Below are 18,735 nucleotides of genomic sequence, written 5' to 3' on the forward strand. Positions count from 1 at the left end.
CTATGCATGTGACTGTCTTTGTCGCCTGACTAGGTACATCAGGTTAAATTCATGCAACAGCATCATCATACAACCACACTCACAGTTATGGCTCTAAACAATATCCAGAGTCTTAAAGCACACTTTAAAGATGTACACACATCAATTCTTTACGAACGCTGATAGCATTTGTGTAACAGAAACATGGCTAACATCTGCCATAGCCACATTTGAGCTATGCATGTGACTGTCTTTGTCGCCTGACTAGGTACATCAGGTTAAATTCATGCAACAGCATCATCATACAACCACACTCACAGTTAATTCATCTGATGATGTGAAGTGAGTGTCAGGTCCTTTTAAGCATCTCAACACATTTATTCTATTTTGGGACATATTTTTAGGACCTATTTCTCTGCATGTCTACATCCCACCTGGTCATTCTCCAGGCCTTCCATCTGCCTGGAAGACCCACCTTTACCATCAAGTATCACTGCAGGGATAGCTTGACAATTCAGCAATCTGTGATCAACACTCACAATTCTTGTTTCTCTCTTAACCACAGTTTTCAGAAGAATGCCCCTCTCCTACCCATACATTTGGTGTAAGTAGGCTATGTAATTTAAGGTCTACATTTCCATCCAATTGACCTGAATGACTACTGTCAAACTAAAGTGGAGTCCATATGCATTCAATTGTAGTGATCTTGATTATTTCAGTTAAACAAGCACATTCTTCATATAAGAAGAGACGACACATTGGTTTAATTCTAGCAATGAAAATACAATGAAAGTGCAATGGGGGTCCCTTTGCACAACAATGCTTATATAAACCTCAAAATGTAATTTGACAGTGTTGTGCCCGATTAGTAAGTTGTAGAGCATGCCATCAGCTACGCATACAAGCATTATGAACCCCATTTAGCCACGGGGGGCGCTACAGCAATCAATTGCATTTAAGCCACTTTTAAGAATTTCGGCTCGTTATAGCGCCACCCTTTGGCCTAACTGCTTCATATTTCTTCAGTTACCTCAAGATATGGTCTGGTACTACTATATCTGTTTTCGGAAATACCATCCAAGCGGTTAGGCCTGAACAGGAAATTTGCTCTCTAGCGCCCCCATTCAGTTTAATCTGCCCAGTATTGGAGGCTTTGCCTCTGGCTGACATTGTTGATATGAACACAACGTTTTTGTGGTGTTCCATGCATTCCTTCAGAAGTATTATGCCTTTTTGTGAAAAGCCACACCCTCTGCAATATTCAATTGCTCACAGTGGCTATTTTCATTATGTTTTCTAAATTATGCCGAGATGGAACTTTAGATATTCATTGTTAGATTCTATATACTGTGCTTCATGTAGATTGACAAAACTTCCTAGGAGGAGATAGATTTCAAGTGTTTTTAAAAAAATGCAAAATTGTTGCAAATTAACATAATCCGAAGTTATGGCTCCTTGAGGCAAATTTGTTTACCCTGATGAGCCATATATGCCTCCAGAGCGTCCTGACTCTAGCTCCAACGGGGCATGACATATGACCATTCAAAGTTTGCATTTTATCCCCTTTTATGTATTTTGTCTTGTTATAGCACCACCCTGTGGCCAATCAGGCTCTTCTTTCTCGAGTGACCATTAGACATACCCTGGTACCACCGTACCGTGGTTCGGAAAGCTCTGCATGGCGGTTAGGCCTAAACTGAAAATGAGCTCTCTAGCGCCCCCATTTGGTTTGATTCGGCCAATAATGCAGTGGCCGCCTCAGGTTATATCTGCACAGATGTGTACCAAGTGGCGTGGTGTTCTGCACAACCCTTAAGAAAGTATACCCCTTTATGTGAAAAGCCACGCCCCATGCCATTTTCATTGGCTCATAGTTGCTGTTAAATTTAACTTTTTCAACTTTTGCCGAGATGGAATTATAGATATCGGTCCTTAGACTGTGTGTACCCAGTATCATGCAGATTGGTCAAAGTCTCTAGGAGGAGATAGATTTTAAGCGTTTTTCAAAAAATTCAAAATGGCGGAAAATCTATATAACCGGAAGTTATGGGTCCTTGAGGCAAATTTGTTCATCATGAGGAGAGACATATGTGTGAGAAGTGTCATGTCTGTAGGTCAAACGGGGCCTGAGATATGCCTGTTCAAAGTTCGCAACTTCAGTCGGCTGCTATAGCGCCCCCTTTTGGCCAATCCATGTGAGACTTGCTTCACTGCTGCGGGGCCTAAGCCTCTATGACTCTGCCGAGTTTCGTAAAAAGCGACCAGTCGGTTATAGGGCCTGCCATAGACTTCCATGGCAGATAAATAATAATAATAATAATAATAATAATAATAATAATACCATCAATTACAATAGGGGCTTCGCCCCCTTCGGGGCTTGGCCCCTAATAACACTAACAATTACAATAGGGGCTTCGCCCTTTCGGGCTTGGCCCCTAATAATAAGAAAAGGTACAAGAACAATGGGTGCCAGCGCTTAGCGCTTCGCTGCTTGGCCCCCAAATATAGCTGCAAGCAGCGATGTGGGGGCCAAGCGGGACGCACGACCAGCGCATCAAAGACAACAAGCAAAACATGTCAAAAGCCAGACATGGTTGAACAGGATTCGATCTCTGTACCTGTTGCTTGCAAGGCCGACACGCTAACCACTGTGCTACGCAGGATGTTGCGAAAGTGAACCACCCTAGTCCACAAGGCATGTGAGCCTTCCCTAACCCCGTGAGTCTGAGTCCTGAGCACTTAATTAATATCACCTGGCAGGGTTGCTTCCTCTCGGTAGAGTGAGAGGGGGGGGTGTCGTTGTTTAAATTGGCACACAGCGAAAAGTATACATAGCATAGCTCAACTATTTACTTCTTCAGAATCCAGACAATCACGCGAACATTTCCATGTATAAAATGTCCTTCGGTCTTCAGAAGTGTAGGAGAGGTGAAGAGTTAGAAACAGTTAGAGAATCTAGAGCGAAGAGAGATTTTCTAGAGCGTGGCTCCATTGATTTCAATGGAGGGGGGGGAGTCATTATTCTAACTGTCCCAGAGTGAAAAATATACATCGAAGAGCTTAGCTTTTTTGATTTTATGAATCCCAAGAGTCGTGTGAACGTTTTGATATATAAAATGTGTATGAGCTGTGAGAATTAGAAGAGGGATGGCAGTTTAGAAAATGTGTGACTTTTTCCAAAATCCTCTGAAACTGGTGAAATTGTGCAGAGGACAAAAAGTGTTCCTTTCATTCTGCAATCAAACAAATGAAGTAATAATGAAACCATTGGGTGTTCTGAACTCGGCATGAGCCAGGGAATCCATTGCTACCATCATTTTGAAGATTGGACATACAGTTCAAAAGTTACTGGCATAAACGCAACTCCAACTTTGACACGCTGGTGGCGCTAGAGTGCACGAGATGTCAACGTAAGGCTTGGTGACAGATGTCATGGGTGTGTCCCGGATGAGTGTGCCAAATGTGGTTTTGATAGATTAAAACATTACAGAGATATGACCCCAGTTCCTGTTTTGCAGCTTTTCGGCCAATTTTGATTGGCTGTCACGAGAGAACGCAATGGACAATCAAAAATCCCTGTAAGACTTTTGTGGACATCGGTCTATAGATTGTGCATACTGCGTGTGGTGCAGATTGGTGAAAAAACCTAGGAGGAGATACATTTTGAGTGTTTTACACTAAATCCAATATGGCGGGAAATCCAATATGGTGGAAAATGATGTCATAGGGTGCGTTGAACTTGGCTTGAGCGAAGGAATCCAACGCTGCCTCGTTTTTGAAAATCAGGCTTACAGGTCAAAAGTTGCATGCACAAATGCACCTCCAACTTTGACACGTTGGTGGCGCTAGAGCGTTCAAGCTGTGGACATGGGTCTTGGTGAGAAGACTTTGGGGACTGTCATGAATGAGTGTGCCAATTTTCCCAACTTTTTACCATACGGTTCTATGGGCTGCCATAGACTCCAATGGCAGAAGAATAATAATAAATAAATAATAATAATAAGAAAAGGTACAAGAACAATGGGTGCCAGCGCTGCGCTGCTTGGCCCCCAATAAATATAGCTGCAAGCAGCGATGTGGGGGCCAAGCGGGACGCACGACCAGCGCATCAAAGACAACAAGCAAAACATGTCAAAAGCCAGACATGGTTGAACAGGATTCGATCTCTGTACCTGCTGCTTGCAAGGCCGACACGCTAACCACTGTGCTACGCAGGATGTTGCGAAAGTGAACCACCGTAGTCCACAAGGCATGTGAGCCTTCCCTAACCCCGTGAGTCTGAGTCCTGAGCACTTAATTAATATCACCTGGCAGGGTTGCTTCCTCTCGGTAGAGTGAGAGGGGGGGGTGTCGTTGTTTAAATTGGCACACAGCGAAAAGTATACATAGCATAGCTCAACTATTTACTTCTTCAGAATCCAGACAATCACGCGAACATTTCCATGTATAAAATGTCCTTCGGTCTTCAGCAGTGTAGGAGAGGTGAAGAGTTAGAAACAGTTAGAGATTCTAGAGCGAAGAGAGATTTTCTAGAGCGTGGCTCCATTGATTTCAATGGAGGGGGGGAGTCATTATTCGAACTGTCCCAGAGTGAAAAATATACATCGAAGAGCTTAGCTTTTTTGATTTTATGAATCCCAAGAGTCGTGTGAACGTTTTGATATATAAAATGTGTATGAGCTGTGAGAATTAGAAGAGGGATGGCAGTTTAGAAAATGTGTGACTTTTTCCAAAAACCTCTGAAACTGGTGAAATTGTGCAGAGGACAAAAAGTGTTTCTTTCATTCTGCAATCAAACAAATTAAGTAATAATGAAACCATGGGGTGTTTTGAACTCGGCATGAGCCAGGGAATCCATTGCTACCATCATTTTGAAGATTGGACATACAGTTCAAAAGTTACTGTCATAAACGCAACTCCAACTTTGACACGCTGGTGGCGCTAGAGTGCATGAGATGTCAACGTAAGGCTTGGTGACAGATGTCATGGGTGTGTCCCGGATGAGTGTGCCAAATGTGGTTTTGATAGATTAAAACATTACTGAGATATGACCCCAGTTCCTGTTTTGCAGCTTTTCGGCCAATTTTGATTGGCTGTCACGAGAGAACGCAATGGACAATCAAAAATCCCTGTAAGACTTTTGTGGACATCGGTCTATAGATTGTGCATACTGCGTGTGGTGCAGATTGGTGAAAAAACCTAGGAGGAGATACATTTTGAGTGTTTTACACTAAATCCAATATGGCGGGAAATCCAATATGGTGGAAAATGATGTCATAGGGTGCGTTGAACTTGGCTTGAGTGAAGGAATCCAACGCTGCCTCGTTTTTGAAAATCAGGCTTACAGGTCAAAAGTTGCATGCACAAATGCACCTCCAACTTTGACAGGTTGGTGGCGCTAGAGCGTTCAAGCTGTGGACATGGGTCTTGGTGAGAAGACTTTGGGGACTGTCATGAATGAGTGTGCCAATTTTCCCAACTTTTTACCATACGGTTCTATGGGCTGCCATAGACTCCAATGGCAGAAGAATAAATAATAATAATAATAAATAAATATAGCTGCAAGCAGCGATGTGGGGGCCAAGCGGGACGCACGACCAGCGCATCAAAGACAACAAGCAAAACATGTCAAAAGCCAGACATGGTTGAACAGGATTCGATCTCTGTACCTGCTGCTTGCAAGGCCGACACGCTAACCACTGTGCTACGCAGGATGTTGCGAAAGTGAACCACCCTAGTCCACAAGGCATGTGAGCCTTCCCTAACCCCGTGAGTCTGAGTCCTGAGCACTTAATTAATATCACCTGGCAGGGTTGCTTCCTCTCGGTAGAGTGAGAGGGGGGGGTGTCGTTGTTTAAATTGGCACACAGCGAAAAGTATACATAGCATAGCTCAACTATTTACTTCTTCAGAATCCAGACAATCACGCGAACATTTCCATGTATAAAATGTCCTTCGGTCTTCAGCAGTGTAGGAGAGGTGAAGAGTTAGAAACAGTTAGAGATTCTAGAGCGAAGAGAGATTTTCTAGAGCGTGGCTCCATTGATTTCAATGGAGGGGGGGGAGTCATTATTCGAACTGTCCCAGAGTGAAAAATATACATCGAAGAGCTTAGCTTTTTTGATTTTATGAATCCCAAGAGTCGTGTGAACGTTTTGATATATAAAATGTGTATGAGCTGTGAGAATTAGAAGAGGGATGGCAGTTTAGAAAATGTGTGACTTTTTCCAAAAACCTCTGAAACTGGTGAAATTGTGCAGAGGACAAAAAGTGTTTCTTTCATTCTGCAATCAAACAAATTAAGTAATAATGAAACCATGGGGTGTTTTGAACTCGGCATGAGCCAGGGAATCCATTGCTACCATCATTTTGAAGATTGGACATACAGTTCAAAAGTTACTGGCATAAACGCAACTCCAACTTTGACACGCTGGTGGCGCTAGAGTGCATGAGATGTCAACGTAAGGCTTGGTGACAGATGTCATGGGTGTGTCCCGGATGAGTGTGCCAAATGTGGTTTTGATAGATTAAAACATTACTGAGATATGACCCCAGTTCCTGTTTTGCAGCTTTTCGGCCAATTTTGATTGGCTGTCACGAGAGAACGCAATAGACAATCAAAAATCCCTGTAAGACTTTTGTGGACATCGGTCTATAGATTGTGCATACTGCGTGTGGTGCAGATTGGTGAAAAAACCTAGGAGGAGATACATTTTGAGTGTTTTACACTAAATCCAATATGGCGGGAAATCCAATATGGTGGAAAATGATGTCATAGGGTGCGTTGAACTTGGCTTGAGGGAAGGAATCCAACGCTGCCTCGTTTTTGAAAATCAGGCTTACAGGTCAAAAGTTGCATGCACAAATGCACCTCCAACTTTGACAGGTTGGTGGCGCTAGAGCGTTCAAGCTGTGGACATGGGTCTTGGTGAGAAGACTTTGGGGACTATCATGAATGAGTGTGCCAATTTTCCCAACTTTTTACCATACGGTTCTATGGGCTGCCATAGACTCCAATGGCAGAAGAATAAATAATAATAATAATAAATAATAAGAAAAGGTACAAGAACAATGGGTGCCAGCGCTTAGCGCTTCGCTGCTTGGCCCCCAATAAGAAAAGGTACAAGAACAATGGGTGCCAGCGCTTAGCGCTTCGCTGCTTGGCCCCCAATTAAAGCTGCAAGCAGCGTTGTGGGGGCCAAGCGGGACGCACGACCAGCGCATCAAAGACAACAAGCAAAAAATGTCAAAAGTCAGACATGGTTGAACAGGATTCGATCTCTGTACCTGCTGCTTGCAAGGCCTACACGCTAACCACTGTGCCACGCAGGATGTTGCGAAAGTGAACCACCCTAGTCCACAAGGCATGTGAGCCTTCCCTAACCCCGTGAGTCTGAGTCCTGAGCACTTAATTAATATCACCTGGCAGGGTTGCTTCCTCTCGGTAGAGTGAGAGGGGGGGGTGTCGTTGTTTAAATTGGCACACAGCGAAAAGTATACATAGCATAGCTCAACTATTTACTTCTTCAGAATCCAGACAATCACGCGAACATTTCCATGTATAAAATGTCCTTCGGTCTTCAGAAGTGTAGGAGAGGTGAAGAGTTAGAAACAGTTAGAGAATCTAGAGCGAAGAGAGATTTTCTAGAGCGTGGCTCCATTGATTTCAATGGAGGGGGGGAGTCATTATTCTAACTGTCCCAGAGTGAAAAATATACATCGAAGAGCTTAGCTTTTTTGATTTTATGAATCCCAAGAGTCGTGTGAACGTTTTGATATATAAAATGTGTATGAGCTGTGAGAATTAGAAGAGGGATGGCAGTTTAGAAAATGTGTGACTTTTTCCAAAAACCTCTGAAACTGGTGAAATTGTGCAGAGGACAAAAAGTGTTCCTTTCATTCTGCAATCAAACAAATGAAGTAATAATAAAACCATGGGGTGTTTTGAACTCGGCATGAGCCAGGGAATCCATTGCTACCATCATTTTGAAGATTGGACATACAGTTCAAAAGTTACTGGCATAAACGCAACTCCAACTTTGACACGCTGGTGGCGCTAGAGTGCATGAGATGTCAACGTAAGGCTTGGTGACAGATGTCATGGGTGTGTCCCGGATGAGTGTGCCAAATGTGGTTTTGATAGATTAAAACATTACTGAGATATGACCCCAGTTCCTGTTTTGCAGCTTTTCGGCCAATTTTGATTGGCTGTCACGAGGGAACGCAATGGACAATCAAAAATCCCTGTAAGACTTTTGTGGACATCGGTCTATAGATTGTGCATACTGCGTGTGGTGCAGATTGGTGAAAAAACCTAGGAGGAGATACATTTTGAGTGTTTTACACTAAATCCAATATGGCGGGAAATCCAATATGGTGGAAAATGATGTCATAGGGTGCGTTGAACTTGGCTTGAGCGAAGGAATCCAACGCTGCCTCGTTTTTGAAAATCAGGCTTACAGGTCAAAAGTTGCATGCACAAATGCACCTCCAACTTTGACACGTTGGTGGCGCTAGAGCGTTCAAGCTGTGGACATGGGTCTTGGGGAGAAGACTTTGGGGACTGTCATGAATGAGTGTGCCAATTTTCCCAACTTTTTACCATACGGTTCTATGGGCTGCCATAGACTCCAATGGCAGAAGAATAATAATAATAATAATAAGAAAAGGTACAAGAACAATGGGTGCCAGCGCTTAGCGCTTCGCTGCTTGGCCCCCAAATATAGCTGCAAGCAGCGATGTGGGGGCCAAGCGGGACGCACGACCAGCGCATCAAAGACAACAAGCAAAACATGTCAAAAGCCAGACATGGTTGAACAGGATTCGATCTCTGTACCTGCTGCTTGCAAGGCCGACACGCTAACCACTGTGCTACGCAGGATGTTGCGAAAGTGAACCACCCTAGTCCACAAGGCATGTGATCCTTCCCTAACCCCGTGAGTCTGAGTCCTGAGCACTTAATTAATATCACCTGGCAGGGTTGCTTCCTCTCGGTAGAGTGAGAGGGGGGGGTGTCGTTGTTTAAATTGGCACACAGCGAAAAGTATACATAGCATAGCTCAACTATTTACTTCTTCAGAATCCAGACAATCACGCGAACATTTCCATGTATAAAATGTCCTTCGGTCTTCAGAAGTGTAGGAGAGGTGAAGAGTTAGAAACAGTTAGAGATTCTAGAGCGAAGAGAGATTTTCTAGAGCGTGGCTCCATTGATTTCAATGGAGGGGGGGGAGTCATTATTCGAACTGTCCCAGAGTGAAAAATATACATCGAAAAGCTTAGCTTTTTTGATTTTATGAATCCCAAGAGTCGTGTGAACGTTTTGATATATAAAATGTGTATGAGCTGTGAGAATTAGAAGAGGGATGGCAGTTTAGAATCCACTCTGAAACTGGTGAAATTGTGCAGAAGACAAAAAGTCTTCCTTTCATTCTGCGATCAAAACAATGAAGTAATAATGAAACCATGGGGTGTTTCGAACTCAGCATGAGCCAGGGAATCCATTGCTACCATAATTTTGAAGATTGGACATACAGTTCAAAAGTTACAGGCATAAACACAACTCCAACTTTGACACGCTGGTGGCGCTAGAGTGCACGAGATGTCAACGTAAGGCTGGGTGACAGATGTCATGGGTGTGTCCCGGATGAGTGTGCCAAATGTGGTTTTGATAGATTAAAACATTACTGAGATATGACCCCAGTTCCTGTTTTGCAGCTTTTCGGCCAATTTTGATTGGCTGTCACGAGGGAACGCAATGGACAATCAAAAATCCCTGTAAGACTTTTGTGGACATCGGTCTATAGATTGTGCATACTGCGTGTGGTGCAGATTGGTGAAAAAACCTAGGAGGAGATACATTTTGAGTGTTTTACACTAAATCCAATATGGCGGGAAATCCAATATGGTGGAAAATGATGTCATAGGGTGCGTTGAACTTGGCTTGAGCGAAGGAATCCAACGCTGCCTCGTTTTTGAAAATCAGGCTTACAGGTCAAAAGTTGCATGCACAAATGCACCTCCAACTTTGACAGGTTGGTGGCGCTAGAGCGTTCAAGCTGTGGACATGGGTCTTGGTGAGAAGACTTTGGGGACTGTCATGAATGAGTGTGCCAATTTTCCCAACTTTTTACCATACGGTTCTATGGGCTGCCATAGACTCCAATGGCAGAAGAATAAATAATAATAATAATAATAATAATAATAAGAAAAGGTACAAGAACAATGGGTGCCAGCGCTTAGCGCTTCGCTGCTTGGCCCCCAATAATACCATCAATAACAATAGGGGCTTCGCACTTCGTGCTTGGCCCCTAAATACATATGCATACAGTAAAATAATAAAATAAAAAAGCAGTCTCAGGGGTTCTTAGAATTCTTACAAGTCTAAGATTGGGAGTCAGTAAATCAATCAATCAGTCAGTTGGAATAAATACGATATGTGATACAGTATGTGACGGTTCTATTGCATTAAGACCTGTTATGATGTATTCATGCCCGCGTGCACGCAGTGACTGGAGAAAGGATGTCATCTGAGCAGGTAAAGTTATGTTACTTGATTTATTTACTCTACACAACCAGTTAGCCTATATTCATTTTGTCACGTTAGATTTATAGAACCCAAAATTTCACTGACTTTAGTTTAGTTCATGTAGCCTAGTCTACACACCGTTTGCATTGCAGAGCGTTCTACTATTTCAAACCGTATTTGACGCGGTTGTGTGATCTGTCAAACAGAACTCGTCTCTGTCAAGTTATTAAACAGATACTGGGCTCGGACAACTGGAGATCTTTTACTCAACTGCTTTATTTTACCACTAGAACAATAGTGACTCGCCTGTCCTGCATAGCCACATCTCTACTGGAACTCCACAGACCCTTATCTGGGATGTAGCTCGAGCCAGATCTGAGGCCAGGATAGTAGGCTACTGCTCTGGACCAGAGCTAATCTGGGATGTTTCGGTATTCTCAACTCCGCCATGATCTCATTGAGCTAAAAAACGCATGATATCCATAGACGCCGGAATAGTTAGCTACTACTGTGTTGTTTATATGCCGTGAAGCACAACGTCACACATGCGCACTTCGACTGAATGCTGTGTCCCGGGGGCGTGAGTTTTAAAAGGTAATAAATGTCAATGTATTATCTTTCTGAGTAGACTGTACGATGGATGATTCATCTTACTTTTAGTAAATCTAATTGGAGAATTAGCACCAGACATGTTTGTAAAGGTCCAAATATCGCGATGTATTGCTTTAAGAGAACAGTTGTCAACCTAAAGCCAGTTGAAATTCAAGCATTTGGAAGCAAAAGATGGATATGGATATGTTTTATACTGTCACAGCCTCCACTCCCACCTGGCCCATGGCCAGGCTCTCTCTCTCCCCTGGCTCCTATTCCATCGTCTGTGTGAGTATGTGTGTGGGAGTGGCTTCAGGCCCCAGCGCTATCCAGATGACGTCATTCACTCCACCTGCTCCATCTACACACCAGCGGGCTCATCATCCCATCACTGTGCGGTATTTAAACCCTGGCTTCCCCTCCACTTGTCGCCAGATCGTAGTTTGTACTTCCATAGCCGTTTTGCTCTCAGCTGCTTTGTGGTATTTTTGCTCAAGTGTTTTCCAATGACTGAAGTTCTGAACTATCTAACTAGATCTCTCCTGTCGTTTAGTTCCTGCTGGCTGGCTGGCTGGCTGCCCGCCTAACCTGCCTGCCCACCTGCCCTGTCTGGCCTACATACCTGCCCTACGTACCTGGCCATCCTCATTTGCCTTTATTAAAACCCTGTTCCTATGAATAAGTGTCCTGCCTCTGGGTTTACTAGCTCTGAGCTAACATACTGTATACTTTTCCTGAGGAACAATCTCAGAAGACACAGTCTTTCTATTGGCAAGATGGCAATGTGAAACAGTAAATGGACTGCAATACAGTAGAGCACCCTTCTCCAAAGTGCTTTACAATGGCCTCTCAGTCATCCATTCACGCACCAACGCGGCAGCTGCCCTGCAAGGTGCTAGCCTGCTCATTGAAAGCATTTTGGGGTTCAGTGTCTTGCTCAAGGACACTTCGAAATGTGGACAGGAGGAGCTAGGAATCGAACCGCCGACCCTGTGGTCATTGGGCGACCATCTGCTTCTTGAGCCACAGCCGCCCCACTATGTGTATCGTTTTCCCACTCACAAACTTGTTGACCTAGTTGACCATCCAACTAAGTCTAATTACACTGTTGTAATCACCTGTCATAGCAATATCTGCGGCCGGCAGGCAACAGCTTTACTATTTACATTTCATGGCATGACAATCTTCTGTCATCGGTCCCAATGTTGCGGCCCTCCACTGAGAAGAGAGTTTTTGTTTGTTTTCTTTTTTTCTTTTTTTTTCTTCTCTGCCTCACTACCCTGAATGCACCACACAGCCCCAGATGAATAACACTCAGAGATACTTCTAATCCAACACAACCAAGCCCCGGCAGAGTGAAGAAAAGCTCCTTTTCATCTGGCAGCAAAGCGGAGCTGTCGGTTTCTTTTTCCTCCCAGTTTCCTCCCCGTCCTTTATTCTCACCGCTGTTTGGGTTCTATCAGCTGCCACAAAAGCCAGAGGGCATCGATGTTCCTGAACACCCCCTTTTCACGCTGGCCAAACAAACAACCGACTCACTGCCCGACTTGATATGAATATACAAACTAGTCTCTCCTATAACTGCTCCGGTGAGTTGAGCACTTGACGATGTTTTGACGGCGGCCTCCTGTTTAGGGACTGTAAATCCCAGCTCAATACTAGGACTGCGGCTGCAATATAGCAGTCCGACCCACTACTTTCCTTACTAAGTCAAGAGGACTCCGAAGCCATGACGGTCCTTCACTTTGAGAAAATTGCAACTCGCCCCAACCGTCGTATTCTCTGATCTATCTTATATATGCTACTTCTGAATACACCACACGTTCACATACACACACACACGCGCGCATGCATGCAGGCACACACACACGCACACACACAGGCATACTGATGCAGATGATGCTTCAAACGGTCTCACAGCTTGTCTTGAAGTCTTCGCCGTCTCACACATTAGTCTTAATTAATGCAATAATAGGCAGGCGATCAAAACAATCCAAATTACATGGTGGGATGATTCTGTAGCGAAAGGGACATGACCCCCCCCCCCCCCCCATGCTCCTGTCAACTAGACATTGGACAGTCCAGACCACCAAGGTCTGAGTGAGGGCCCCGATCCACAGGGGTTACAGCAGAATGGAGGACTGTTGCACTGATAGACATTCCACGACTACCCCCCCCCCCCTCCCTCCCCCTCCTCTGAACAGGACCATTAAGTGTGAAACTACTCTTAAAATGTCAGTCATCTGAGACAGAAAGACCCTCGTCACGGCTGGTGGGAAGATTAATTAAAGGGGTTCTGTTGAGAACATCAGGAGATTGAGGACTCTTAGGCTGTGTGTCCACCAACGAGCTGTATGTAGCTGAACAGCGCCAAGCTTACAGCTGCGTAGAGCGCACTAGAGCTGGAGTTTAGAGCTGGCTAGGCTACCGATGTTTTACAGCTACGTTAGCAACGACTGTCGTGTTTTTGCAGACTGCAGATTAACTAGCCAAGTTAAGATAGCTAGCTAATGTTAGCTAGTGCTAACGTTGGCTATCTCTGCGGTTTTGCCAAAAACTGACCGTTGTCATTGTCAGAAGTCAGAACAGCCGTTTACAGCCTGCGCTCTAGCCCAAAAAGTTAAACTTTTTTCAACTGCAAAAAAAGCCTATAGCTCATGGCGCTGTAACGCTAAAAAGCGCTTGGAACACAGCTCTCGTCTCTATAGCGCCCTAGAGCTCATTACCCATTATAAACAACGAGGAAACAGCGCCAGCTCTAAAATACAGCTCCCCGGTGGACACGCACCCTTAATCAGTCCCTTCTTAGGTGAAGGAACTCGAGTGTGACCATTTTACGACGGCACTGTTCTTCCTCACTCTCTCTGCAACATTCCAGAGCACCAATGTACAGAATTCAAATGAATGGTAAACTGCTAATTCAATCATGAGTTATTCCCCAAGCGCAATTGTTTATTGTATACTGTGAAGCATACCAGTGTGAATAACAGGGTCCGGGGATTGAATGGGCTCAGGGAAGTATTGAAATTGTGAATACGTGTTGGTGTGATTAAAGATGTCATGTTTGGACTTTATTTACTCCGGCTAACATACTGAATATGAATATGCCATCCTTCATGAGGTCTACCTAATGTGTTGTAAATGAGATCGAATGCTAAAATGATTGGACTGATAGTCTGATAACTGGAGGTCAGTTTCCCCAATACTGAGAGAGGTGTAAGGATGCCCTCCTGGCGGGAATGAGGGCCTATCAACCACTTGGTGCCCATAGAACCAACCCCTTTCCTGACCAGATATAGTCCCCACTGGTAACATGTTTGTGTTCTTTTGTGTTCATACTGTAAAATTACGGATCCCGTTGTACCATTGGAACAAGTAACTTTGTCTCAAGAAACAGCCTGCTAGGTACAGGCGAATCGATGCGTTGAGTATCTGCTGAAATACTCTTTCCACAACTGTTCCAGAATCCACCCCCTCGGCAAGAGCGAGAGGTGAACAGTGAAACATTTACAACTTTAATTCTGATCCATTTCAGTTGGCTGTACACCAAACAGCGCTGAAATTGAACTCTCCCAACGTTCGCCAAACAGCTGTTTGTATACCTTCAAAGCTGCATCGACGGAACAGCCCCGGCGTGCGACGCCCTGCACCAGATCCAGAAACCATCAGTCATGTACCTCTTCAAGACGCCAAGAGCTGCCAGCAACGCAGGCCGGCATGCCCACACAAACCGTAAGGTCGTGCCCCAAAGGCTCTCTTTTGGTGTGGTGTGATGCTATGCTGTTTGAGTTTAGAGAATTGAGGACAGGCTGCAATCTTATATCATTCATTTCATTCCTGCTGTGTTTCCATACTGCCACATTTGTGTTTCCATCTATTATTGAATTGTGTTTTCATATTATCTTGATAATTGATTAGTATAACTTCAAAAATGTTTATACGCTTTGATCATGTCATTGTAGCGTCATCAACTGGTCTCTACAGTACATCACTTGCTTGAGTCAATAACTCTTTCGGATTGAGATTGATCAACTAGACTATTGATAAGGTTATCCGTTTCCCTGTACAGAACAGGGTGGTGCCCCATACAAGTTGATTTAATGTATTACATACATATTGTTGTGGGGCGTGCGCGGAGCGCGTCACGGTCTGCCTCTCCGACGCCGTCTGACCAGCCCACCACCTCTGCGCGCTCAATGAGAGCGTTGGCTAGGCGACGACGCAGCCGGTCTCCATCAGGCAATCAGCGCACCTGTCGCTGATTGCCTCCGCTGCTACAAGAACCAGCGGGACCGGCAGTTCATCGCCAGATCGTAGCCTTATGTACACGGTACAATCTCGCTCCCTGTGATTCCTAGTCAACTTGCCTTTTCCTTCCCGAACCCTGCCTTACCCCGTTTTGTGTTTTTCCTTCCAAGATTCCCACGGACCCTCCCTCGCGTCTCCCCGGCCCCAGTTCCTCTCGGCCTCCCGCGGATCCCTTCCCCGTCTCCCCGGACCCACAGAACCCCTCGAACCACCCCTGAACCCCTGGACACCCTCGGACGGATCTCCCGGTACCACGCTCGCCTCCTCCCTTGGACATCCCCTTTGGACTCTCGGACTGTACTGTAGCCAGGCGCACGCACATACATACAACACCCTGCCCGCCTATATCACCCCGCACCCACGGTAGACCACACACATAGTCTTCACTACGCACTACACATAGGTATTCACACATCCCATACTCCGAGACCATTCGGCGCACCACACTTTCTCCCGCATATCCCCTTCCCAACATCCTGGAAATAAACAAACCCACGGGCTAACGGATCAACCGCTCTGTGCCGCTTCTTTGGTCCCCCCGGGTCGTACCGCACAACACATATTCCTTCATATTTGTGATAACCGCTGTATATTCATAAATTATACCTGGTCATATTTCCATAGTTATAACCCATTGAATGCTACAATTCCAAGCTACTTTTCCGATGAGTAGGACATGCTGCATCCATCACTGGAGAGCGCAAACATTTGAGTCCTCCTACAATGTGGTGACAGAACCAGAGCAGCGGAGGAGATCGACACCACTGTTATCAAAGAGGAGGTTATGAGAAGGAGGGAGAGAGAGAGAGAGGGAGGGAGAGAGAGAGAGAGGGAGGGAGGGAGAGAGAGGGGAGTATGATAAATTGATGTGCAGCCTAGATAAAGCAAATAGAGGAGAGAGAGGGAGGGATGGAAGGAATCAGAATGGAGGGAAGAGCGTGAATGGTTGGATGAGTCGAGGAGAAGGACAAAGGAAATATGACAGAGAGATCAGGGGAGTGAGGCAAAGCAGGGACGGAGAGATGGTTAAAAGGCGGAGTGAAGTAATTGTGTGCTCAGTAGAATATGGAGCTCATGATCCCTCAAGAGACCAGGTCACATGAGCTCCTGAATAGATGTGTCCAGATTTGTGTGAAACATTTACACATACAAGTCTATTCAGTGTATTTATTATATTTAATACAATAAAATAAAATGTTTAATGTCAGTGATATATTAAGAGTTGGTAAAAAGCTCCAAAAATACTAGCTCCTACTGGACTTCACATACTGGGTGATTTAGGATTACACATAGTGTGAAACAGTACATGTGATCACACTCCCTATAATTATACTATTATCTAATAGCATGCGGTTTGGGATTAGGAGCCCTCTATGGTTCCCTGTTCAATTATATCTTGGCCTATCATTTCTAGTGGCCTTACTGACTGTGCATAAGGACCACACATAACTGAGTTAAAGCACGGATGAGATTAGATTGGACATGATGAGTGATTATTATAAGAAAATATAATCAGTTTTTATGAGGGAAATAAGTCCACAAGCACCATTTAGGATTAGATGATGTCTGTCCAGATTTATTATTTGAAATATATTGATAAACACTGTTACAGGAAAACAGTTTATAAATTATAGTACAACATTCCTGGCATTTTTCAGTTTCTCAAGAACCTAGTAACTCCACATCTGAGAATGACACTAAATAAGAGTAACAGCCAGTATTCTTTGAAGGTCAGATCCAATAAATCACTCCACTAACTCTTTTCTGTTTCACAATTTATTGCGATTGGCTGTAACCTCTCCTGTGTATTTTTCGGTGCCAGGCAATTTCTCGTTTTTAACTTCCATCTACAGTGCCTCTCCATGTCCTTCCACAAAGCATTTAGGAGAACATTAGATTATGTTGAACACGGTCGCGGGAGGCAGGGTATGCGGGAGCCCCTTATTGGGTATTTACGTAGTTGAAGGGACATATGCAGGGCTTTCAGTGGGGAGTGTGCCTACTTTGATAACTGTCAGTGACCGCAAGGCAGACTGTACGACGTCCTGTGGGAACCCTCGGGTGGGGGAAGCCAAATTCTCCCTGTCAGGAGGATATAAATATTTCCTTTGTTTTTTGTCCATTATGTGAGTGGCGTGACGTGTTGGGTTGTATTTTATTTCCCTTGGCGGGCCGTCTTGACTGGGGAGAAGCTGCTAGGGGAGGGTGTCTCTGGGTTCGATTGGACGGGGGATGACGCAGCATGAATACTTATTGAGAATCTGGTGAGTCTAGTGTAATGAGAATGCATTGAAAAATAGTGTACCCTAATGCAACTAGTAAAATGGCAATTAGGTGAAAATGTCATTTTGAACCATAAATATTTTTTTCTTTGATATTGTTGTTATTGCCAATATTACCAACTTTCTTGTCCTAAACTCTATGACGGAATTGTCAGAGTATTTCATAGTTACATTAATACACACATCGTCAGACGGTGGCCTGAGAGTAACCCAACATCCTGGACTGCCGTGGATACTGGTTTCCCCACTGTCAGGGGCTTGGTAAATATGATATGACCTGACACAGAGACCTTGGCAGTGCCCACTGGCACGCATACCTGCTGTGTCCTCTCTGCCGCTTGCTAGAGAGGCACAGTAAGCTATCAGTGCTTGGCGCCCATCAGGCCGGCACTGCTTTGACAGACTGTCATATTTGCCCCTGAACTCAATATTGGGAGACCCCAGATTTAAAGTCTTTGGCTGTACTGAAAAGAGTTGGTGCAATATTCAACACTGCACAGCCTGGTCTCACCCGGCAGACTTCAGAATTCGACATTTGTCCATCGCCTCCAAACATCATTTCTAGACGGCATCATACAGTTATAAACGTCGGCAAACGACGTGGGATAGGCCTAAGTTTTGATTGGTTGTTGTCAGAGTTTTGTGGTTTCTTGTTCACATTGTAACACGTGATGGAAGAGGGGTATAAATTTGCGAGCGCTTTTGGGGGTGGGTTGGATGGGCCAAACAACTTTGGTGAGACAACACCGAGTGCAAAACTAGCTGGCGAAACTAGCAAACAACAACGTTTTACAAGCAACTACTAGAAAACAACACTACTAGCTAGCCAACTAGCTCACATTATTACTGTCATTATTATTAGCTAGCATTAGCTACTGTTCTTATAGCTCGTGTTCTAACGTGGACACAGGGATCAGGCACATTTACGAAACTGGATCCAGGAGTGGAGCTACTCAGACGGCGCTTAGTGGGCGCACTCCGCATATCGCAATACCCCTGCGCAGGCATGCACGCCTGGAGGCGTGCGGGTGCGCAGGGGAATTGCTC

The sequence above is a fragment of the Borostomias antarcticus genome, assembly GCF_949987555.1.
Source record: "Borostomias antarcticus genome assembly, chromosome: 3".
NCBI classification, from domain to species: domain Eukaryota; kingdom Metazoa; phylum Chordata; class Actinopteri; order Stomiiformes; family Stomiidae; genus Borostomias; species Borostomias antarcticus.